We start from the raw sequence: 10,339 nt of genomic DNA, 5'->3' as shown, positions 1-10,339 counted from the left end.
AATTATGAAGAGGCGGTGTTGGTAGAGTTGATGAGCGTTGCGTTGGTTCGAATCTCGGTGTGTCCCAGTGTTAGATTTTATAAGTAATTTTTTTAATACTTGATACAAACTATTAAAAATATTTAAAAACTAGGATCAGGGTATCTCCTAATCGGGCACCTCGACTAGATCTTTCTTACTTGTTAGCAAAGTATTCGCTTCGACTTCAAAACGAAATGCATACATACACTCTACTCTCCGGCTGTTTACTCCAATTCTCTATATTGCTAATTCTCTATATTCTCTATATGGCTAAATTCGCTGTAGCACACGCCGCAAAGCTACTTGATCGCTACTCACCTCTGCACTCGATTCGCAAAGTTCGTAACACTTTGAGCTGAGCTACAACGATGTCCTTGTTTTTGGCACTTTTTGATCCTGGATCCTTCCAGATGTATCTATATCTTCCATAGGTGTCATCATCGCGTAGTCTGCTGCAACGGCAATATCGATCGATTGCGTGGCAGCCTCCAATTGCTCGTAACACCGTTTTCTATGAAAGTGACAGCATTCACTACTGTTGCTTGGCGACAAAGAAACACGAGCCCATTGAATATTTAGGAGCAAAACCTTTCCTGTCGTGTGGGTTGCCCCTACAGTACCGTTCAGTAGCGTAATATATATTACGCTAATATATATATACATATATATATATATATATATATATATATATATATATATATATATATTTATATATATATTTATACAAATGCATACATATATGCATACCTATATCGAAAGTCGAAAAAAAATATTGCTAGATGTGCGTCATAACAAATATAGACATTGACTAAAGCAAGTGTGTCGGATATATAATATAGCCTTTGCTAGATGAAGAAAATAAACCATTCAAAGTCTTATTGGAAATATTACTAATATAAAAACGTAATATTTCCTGTAAACTGCCTACTTAAAAATATCTTCGAACACGCTTCTTCTTCTGGATATACACACTTACAGTTGGTCAAGTAACTCTTTACACACTGAAAATAATATACAATTTTTGACATTAGATGCAAAATTAATGGTTAATATATTTTATAATATTTATTGCTTTAAAAAAAAAAACGCTAACAAATCTAAAAATGTGTAAGAAAATAAAGAAGAAAAACTAAAATTACCCTTTTTTTAAGCTGTCAAGAAACTGTTTACTGAAAATGTTTGGATCATTCTTAACTTTAAATAGAAAACAAATGCTAATTTTAATATTTATTATGATCTCCTTTAGCATTTAATACATGCACGAGGCTATGTCTCATAGAATGGACCAATTTTATTAATTATTCTTGGATATCAGCTTTTTACTGTGTTCGGTTCTGTGGATCCTGTTTTTCGACTCCTTTCTTTAGGTGGGTCCGAATATGCAACGGCTTCTTTCGTGAAACTCTTGAAGAGTACCTAGGTCGTATATTGGCCTGGCGTACTATTTCATGTGACACATCTAAGTCACATACTTCCTTAGGGCCCTTGACAAGAGTCCGTAGTGATCTTTACGGGCTTAAGTCAATCTTCCGCATAATTAAGCAGTCTGCCCGACTATAAATCTTTCATTTACGCCCACCTGTGCCTTTGTCTGACTTCGATTTATAACGTTGTAAATTGTTTTCCTTCATATAGAAAATTTTTCAACCAATTCTGCAACCGATTTTCCAAAATTGTGATTATAATAAATCAATTGGACATCTTCAAAGCTTTATCTTTTCCCAGGCATTTAAAAAATAAAACTAATTCAGTTTTAGATTCGAACTCGACATAATTTCACAGCTAAAAAATTTCACAGACGAAAAAAACATATATTGACCCTATTTGCAACTGAACTTCAATTTAAAGAATTCAGGGAAGTTCAAAATATAACAAAAAATCGAAATTTTTTTTTTATTTAATAAAAGCTTACACGAAAACTTAATGCAAGAGTCTAGATCTTATGGGTTTTGAATTCGACGTTGATTTGACATTCAAACATTCGACGTTCAGACAGACCTGGCTATACCGACCTAGCTCATCGACCTGATGAAGGATACATATACTTTATGAAGCCATGCCAACCATTGTCAGATGACCGCAAAGAAAAATTAAAGTCATAGTCTCGGGGACCACAACGTCACAATAGTCAAAATGATAGTTTGCGAAGGGCTGACTAATTAATCTTCTTGAGAATGGGAAATGAGGATATAATGGGTTTCTGAAAATGTATGTAACAGGCAGAAGGAGGCGTGACAGACCCAATAAAGTATATATATTCTTGATCAGGACGACATGCCGATTGAGCCCTGTCCGCCCGTCTGTCCGTACATGTGAACGCATCAATCTCAGCATCTATAAACTTGAAATTGTTGTAGGTGAGGGTGTGGCACGCGCATATCGAGTTTATTTCAAATATTAAATTATCGCATATCGAATTATTGAAAAAAACATAATCGAAATACAGTTATTAAATTATAGCTTGTATGGCTTAAGAGCTACAGTCTCCAAATTTTGCATTTTTTTAAAGTATTATAAGAACGCTAAATTTTATGATTCTAATTGGTGATGGCTTTTGTTCTTATGTTTCGCTTTTAGTGCTGGATCACAGTCACGATATATACATATACATCAAGTATATCAAAATTCGATTATTGAATAAATCTTTCATTCGATTTGGGTAAAACAGACGTCAAACCCGCATTTATTAAAACTAAATAAAAAACTGAGTTTGTACCTACCAAGCCGCAGTCGGGTTTCGCTGAGAAAGATTGTTCTGTGACGTCTGGATATTCATGGTGTGATGTTATCGATAAGGAGGAAATCTATATAGAATCGTTTTCTGCCGTGCCCGTCGTTTATCCCATCATGAGTGCAACGAAGTGCGCCAGATATGGGATGATGTGCTAAGCACTAGCATTATTCGCTTCTGCTATAGTACCAGTCCGTAAAAAGGACACCTTAAAAACATGTGTTCATTATCGTCAGGTGAACAAAATTACTGTCGTTGATCGCTTCCCGATTCCGTTAATTGAAGATTATGTTGAACATCTGGGAAACAAATCTGTCTTTACTATCTTGAAAAATGGATTTCACTATGACAAAATGCATACTGATTCTATTAAGTTCACGGCTTTTGTAACACCTGATGGGCAATTTGAGCATGTAAGTTAAAATTAAATAAGCGAATATTTATTTTTACGTGTGGATCTGTTTATTTCAAATTTCGGACTGAATACTTCTTAAGACAATACTACCCTGGCTAGCTAGAATTTGAGTTGGCAGCGGCAGCGCTGCTAATGACGGCTGCAACGTTGCTCGCATCCGGCGACGGCTGGATTCCTAGGAATTGCAGACTGCTGAGTTGCAGACTGCTGATCAGGCGTTTTGGGCTAGTGTGCCGGTTGTTGACTGCGACGGCACTTCGGGCCTAATGATGGTTGATTCGCCGATGTCGAACTGCTGAGCGCCGATATTAACAGGTTCATTATGGAATCGGATGAGGTAAGTCCCTCTGATAAACTCTATGGTTCCATTCCACCGCCGAAGTTTTACCGCCGAAGTCGTTAAGCAGGATTAGCCCGTCGTCGATTTCCTCTATTTTTTTTCAGATGTTCTGCGTTGCTAAAATTGCAGTGCTCCCTAATACCCTTCACTAGTTTTGGTAGACAATCGGTATTACTTAAATTAACAATTTTATTTTTATGACATATTATAATATTATTAGATGTTTTAAATTTCTCTGGTATTTCATAGATGAGATTTTTTCCAATAAAAAAGTCATTACTGTTTAAATGAATAATTCTATTGTTTCTTACAACAGGTTTAATTATTATATGCTGAAAATCTTGCTTTTCTAACAAAGGTATTTTTACAAAGTAAACAAGTGTTGTACCGTTATGTAGTATGGATACATTAGAGAATTCGAGCATTTCCTCGACTGAGAGTTGGGTCAAATTTTGATCGTGAAACATGTTGTTTATTAAGATTAACTCTTCTTGGCTCAGGATTACAGAATTAATGATGTTTAACCTTGCCCACTGAATGGCGTGTCTGATATTAATAATTTCTTCTTTTATCAATCTTACTTGATTTTGGAAGCTAATTGCTATTTCATCGCTAAAAGGGCTTCCCTTTTTAATGGAATTTGTTAAATCGTTTGAGATTTTAGTTAACATGCTGATTCTTTGTTCTAACTGCCTATTTATGATTACTTGTTGGTTATTATTTGATACTAACTTATCTAGGTTTTGTGTCAACATTATTAAATCGTCGTGGTCAGGGTTTCCTGCCACGTACTTCCAAGCTGATCCTATCCAATTTATAGATCTAACCTTTCTATGATATAATAAGGATGTTGTTGCGTAAAAAATGGTAAATGTTTGGGTTATTTCATGATGTAAAGTGGGATATAGATTATTAGTTTTTAGTTCATTTTCGGTGTACTGTGCTAAAGTTTCAAGTGCGTTTTCTATTTGGTTCAAATCTATTATGTGGGCAATGGTTGTAGTAGAAGTTTGAAGTTTTCCCACCCCTTTGTTGATGGTAATGGTTTGGGCATTAGTGAAGTTAAGGATTTCCATAAAACATGTGCTCGTCCTTATGATGGTAGCCAGTAACCTGAGGAAAGAAATTTATTGATTTTTTATATTACTTTTGTGTACTATTTTTCCCGATTCAGTTAGTATAGTAGTACCCCTGTCTTCCTTCACCGTCTCTTTCTTATACCTAGCTGTTAGCTTAGACCCTAAGCATGTGTTTTGTCTGACAAAGATTTCCTGACCGATATTGTAGTCTTGTAATTTTTTACGTCCTTTGGTATGATGCTCCAAGTCTGTTGCCTGTTTTGTTCTGATTCTTTCTATGTTGTTCTGTCTGGATCTTTCGTAACATTCTGGGTCTATTGTAATATTCCTTTTTAAAAAATACATCCAAATGTCTCTTATTGGTAACTGAATGTATCGATGAGTTATACTCATATACTGCTCTATCCAGTAGTTCTTTAAAATTGTTCTGCTTCCGGTTATTTTTTAAACATCTCATTATTTCGAATAAGGTGGAATAGAATCTTTCCACTTGTCCGTTAACTGAACTATTGTTAGGGGGAGCTTTATGGATTTGGATATCTAACTGATCCTTAAGCATGAAGGTTATAGTTTCTGAATTCAGCGACTTTTCGTTGTCCATCACAATACACATTGGTAATATCCTGGATAGCTTTTGATTTGATAATTTTGGCCTGAGCTAATTTTGAGAATTTATCTAGTGCTGTTAGTACCAACGCTTTTTCCGTTGAGTAAATGTTTACATGGATGATTTGTCCTGGATACTGTGGAATAGGGGTTTCTTTTAGTTCTGGGTTCGTAGGGTGTCTATCGTACTTTTGTTCTTTACATATCCTGCACTGTTTTATAAGATTCGTGAATTTCTCCTTCATTTTGGGGAAGTAACATTTTTCCGAAAGTTGTGCCTTATTTTCTGCTATACCACGATGGGCCCTACTGTGTTCTTTAAGTATCTCTTCTTTCTGTTCGATGTCTGTTAAAATGTCTTTTACAAGTAATGACGTGAATCTGATTTTATAGTTTTTGAAGTAAAAAGAATAGATCTTTTGTATTACTAACATTATATCTTCTGATGTTATGATTCCGTTTAAAACTGATGGATTTAAAGACTCTTTTAGGATGTCCAGTATGTCCTTTTCGTTATAGTTTGGTTGTTGAATCGTATGCCTATGGAATGTTGGGAATGGGATATCGAAATTGTAGCTGGTTAAGTCATTCTTGATGAAGATTTGATTTTTGAATGCATTAATCGGGACTTCTATGCTGGGAATTAAATTATGCGCTAAACTTTCCGAACTATGTTGTGTTGACGCGACTTAATAGATCTGGCTAGGTCTTGATAACGCATCTGCGACTACGCTACTTTTACCCGGTTTGTATAGCAATTCGTAATTGTATTCCTCAAGGTATGCTTTCCATTTTTTTACTCTGGAATTTCCATTCCAGCTGCTAAGCGAATAAGTAAGAGGTTGGTGATCAGTGTAGATTTTAACTTTTGATCTACCGTATAGGTAGTTTCTGAGGGCTTTTAATGCCCAGACTATAGCTAACATCTCTTTCTGGTTAGTGGCGTAATTTTCTTCTGCTTTGCAAAGCGTTCTAGAGAGAAAGGAAATTGGTCTGTCACCTTGGGATAGTACCGCGCCTATGGCGAAATCGGAGGCATCTGTTGTTAGTTGAAATTCCTTGTTGAAATCAGGGAATTGAAGAATAACTTCATCGGACACTAGTGAATTCTTGATTTTGTTAAAAGCTTCTATTGCCTCTTGGTTCATATTAATTATTTTTTTCTTTGAATTGTTTTTGGACACTCGTCCATCTTCCCCTATTAAAAGGGAGCTAAGGGGTTTAGCTAACTTAGCAAAATCCCTTATGAACCTTCAATAGTACCCTGCTAATCCTAAAAATGCTCTTAAATCTTTTAAAGTTCTGGGTTGAGGGTAATTTGCTATTGTTAGTACTTTGATTGGGTTTGTTTCGATACCTTGGTCAGAAATAACGAACCCTAAAAATTCTACTTTATTTTTGTAAAACTCGCATTTGTCCAATTGGCATTTCATGTTGGCATCTTGCAGAGTTTGGAAAATTGTTTGAAGATTTTTTGTATGTGATTCCCTATCCTTGCTAAAAAAAATAATATCGTCGATGTAAATGTAACAGATTTTCCCGATGTGTTCTCTGAGAATATCATCGAGCGCACGTTGCAAAATGGATGGTTCCTTTTTTAAGCCGAAACTCGTACTTTCCGTTGTTCACGGAGAAGGCTGTTTTCGGTATATCGGACGTTTTTAGCGGAATTTGATGAAATCCACTCTTAAGGTCGAGGACAGAAAAGAGTTTATTGTTTCCGAGTTGGGCTAATACCTCGTTAATCTCGGGGATGGGGTATTTGTCTGCTATAGTGACATTATTGAGTTTTCTGTAGTCTATTACCATTCGAAATTTCCTTTCACCGGATGCATCTAGTTTCTTAGGAACTATCCATACTGGTGAGTTATAAGGTGACCATGAAGGTCGAGTAATGCCCTTATCTAGCAGCTCTTGGACTTGTCTATTCACTTCATCTTTCAGGGACATCGGATATTAGTAGAATTTTGAATATATTAGGGAATCGGTAGAGGTTCTTATTCGTTTGGGTCCGCAAAAAGATTAGGATATTTCAGGATTAATTCGAGGTCGAGGTCTAGTTTTTGTCTGTCGTCTAAATGTTCCGTCCTGGGTATGATTCGTCGATTACTGCTTCTAAATCAATAAGACTATCATTGCCAAGAATGGCGTCAAATGATTTAAGGGTTGGTAATAGAAAAAATTTTACGTTACATTCCGGATGGTTAAATAAATTTGCAAGTTTGTGGTGTGTTATTTCGATACTACCTCCTACAGTTATTGCTTTAAAAGGTGTTTCGTTTGGTTTTGGATTTGTTACGTGTCTTGGTTGTATGTAATTTCTGTTTGAACCAGTATCGATAAGAATTTTGAAAGTTTCGTGACCCCCCACTCTACATTCGAAATAGGGAAGCGAGGAGTCGCTCATTCTAAAAAATTCAAATCTGTATCGGGGTATTGTGTGATTTCTGGTTCGTTGTTTGCGTTTGATTGCTCCATATACTCTGTCAAGCTCATGTCGTATTCCTCCTGGTTATTAGCTTCTGTCATTTCTTGCTCGTACCTTTCATAGTCCGTCATGGTGGCGTATGCCTCAGTATATCTTTGTTCGTTTTGTTCTTGGCATTCCGCTCCCTCAGTGTTAAAGAGTCTTTGTCTTTTCCCGTCTTGGTTTGAGGGAAATGGTGGCCTTTTGACGCTCTCAAACTGAGATCTATTTAAATAGTTGACCATTTTTGTTTGCATACTACGATCAACGTCCATTGGTTCTGCTGGCTTGGCAGCACTCGGACGAGGTGGGGCTATTGGTTGGGTTTGTCGATATTGGTTGGGTTGGTTTGGTTCTGACCAGTATTGTGGTTGATAGCCAAATTGGTTTGGTGGTCTTTGGAATTGACCGGGCTGTACCTGGTTATAACTGTAGAATTGTCTGGGTTGTGGTACTGGTCTCCGTGGAGGAATTGGAGGTGGATACTGATATGGAAGATATGTCGGAAGTCTATAACTTGGATTGCTTGATGGAGTCGTTATGAACCTACGAGGTGCCGGAATTGGATTCTGGTCTATGTTTCTGAATTTTACGTTTTGCTGTCTACTGTTTGCATAAGTTGTCCTATAAGTTTGGTTTTCTAACTTTAGGCACAAATGCAAGGCTTGCGGCAAGTCAGTTGGTTCCTTGATGCCGAGAAGGCGTGATAAATTGCCACGTAGTCCGCTTACAAACGTATCTAATGCTCTATCCCTATATGATTTTGTCATAACCACCTCGGTTTGCCTGTCTAAATTCATACAGCTAACCTTATTAAGGATCAAAGATAGGTGTTTATAAATATTCTGGTGAAACTCCTCAACTGTCTGTTGTCCATTTTGCGTCATAGTAGTTAGTTGGTATTCAAGTGTACTTAGGTCCCGTTTATCCGCAAAGTGCAGAGTAAGGCATCGAGCAATTGCCTCCCAGTTCAGGGGCATATTGTAAGAGTCCAATACTTGGTCTGCGTGGTGCGTTATCTTACTACGGATCGTTTGTAAAATACCGAAGTATTTTGGTGATCCTTTAATACTAGAGTAAGCCTCTAGTATCCTGTCTACACCCTTTTTCCAGGAGCTAAACTCAACTGGATCTTCTGAAAATTCCCTCATACCTTTTACTATGTCCGGCACGCGGTCTAAGTCGCTAGCATTGCTGTTACCACTCATGTTGCTTAAAATTGATGTCAATCTATCGTTGATTATTCTGTCTATATAGTTTTCGATGGAATTTGTTTCACCACTCCTATAGTTTTGATGCATCGTCTGTCTACATACTGTTCGTTGCTGCTGTCTCTGGTTGTATTCGTCGTTATTGGCGTTGGTTGGTGCTGAAGTTGGTAATTCATCCGTGTCAACTGTATTAAGTACTGCGGGTCGTAATAGATTATTCGGGTTGGCCATAGTTAGTATTTTGTTAGTATAAGCGGATGTGTTTGCGAATGAAAGGTAATATTTAGGAAATGTTTGAATATGTAAAAAAATTGTAGTGTAAAGGTTATAAAAGAAAAATTAATTTTATATTTTAAAATTGATTGTAAAAATATTAATTTATAGTGTAATTTTAGTTTCAAAATGATAAGTTTTATTTTTAATTTGTTTTCCTCAAGTATTCTGGGATTTTTTTAATGAAATTTTTAATTAAGAGTAAAAACTAGTCGGTGTTGCCTGTTTGAGTTCTTGCAGCACGCTTGTGTTTCTCCTACTCGCGGTTCAGCTATTCACACCTTGTTTTGGAACGTACGAACGGATCGTAAATTGAACACTTAAGATTTTCTGTATCTTGTCGAGCCAATTATTCGCGGATTATTGCAAGTTCGAATTGAACACTTAAGAGTCGTTTTGTCTTATCGTGACAATTATTTGTGGCCGATACGCGTAACTTAGTTGACGTTTTGCACTGTTGTTCACGCTATCGGTCCCTGCTCGGGCGCCAGTTAAAATTAAATAAGCGAATATTTATTTTTACGTGTGGATCTGTTTATTTCAAATTTCGGACTGAATACTTCTACAATACTGCAATACTGAATACTTCAATACAACCCTGGCTAGCTAGAATATGACAGCGGCAGCGCTGCTGATGACGGCTGCAACGTTGCTCGCATCCGGCGACGGCTGGATTCCTAGGAATTGCAGACTGCTGAGTTGCAGACTGCTGATCAGGCGTTTTGGGCTAGTGTGCTCAATTTCTAGGAATTGCAGACTGCTGAGTTGCAGGCTGCTGATTAGGCGTTTTGGGCTAGTGTGCCGGTTGTTGACTGCGACGGGAAATTGTGCAATAATTTTGATGGTAACTTGTATATATGCCGTTTGTATATATGCCGCTTGTGTACGTCATCTTGATTTATATGGATGATACCCTAATTGCGTCTGAGGACTTTGAGACCCACATACAGGTATTAGAGTAGGTACTGTACAGCTGACGAGTGAATTAGTTATGCCTCAAACTGTCTAAGTGTCGCTTTGCCTAAAGAGATTTGGAATATTAAGTGAACTCATCTGGTATCACTCCTAAGCCAGCCCTCTTCAACGTCTTAGCAGAGAACAGGAACGCTATCTGCGATTGAAGAAAACTGGAACGATGTCTCTTTCTTCCGCCGGTTTGTATCCAACTTTGCCAAAATTACCTACCCGATGTCCTA

Source organism: Drosophila hydei, unplaced genomic scaffold (genome assembly GCF_003285905.1).
Source record: "Drosophila hydei strain 15085-1641.00,03,60 unplaced genomic scaffold, DhydRS2 tig00008139-arrow-pilon, whole genome shotgun sequence".
In the NCBI taxonomy this organism is placed as follows: domain Eukaryota; kingdom Metazoa; phylum Arthropoda; class Insecta; order Diptera; family Drosophilidae; genus Drosophila; species Drosophila hydei.
The sequence above is the reverse complement of the archived record's forward strand: the minus strand, read 5'-3'. Positions refer to the sequence as shown.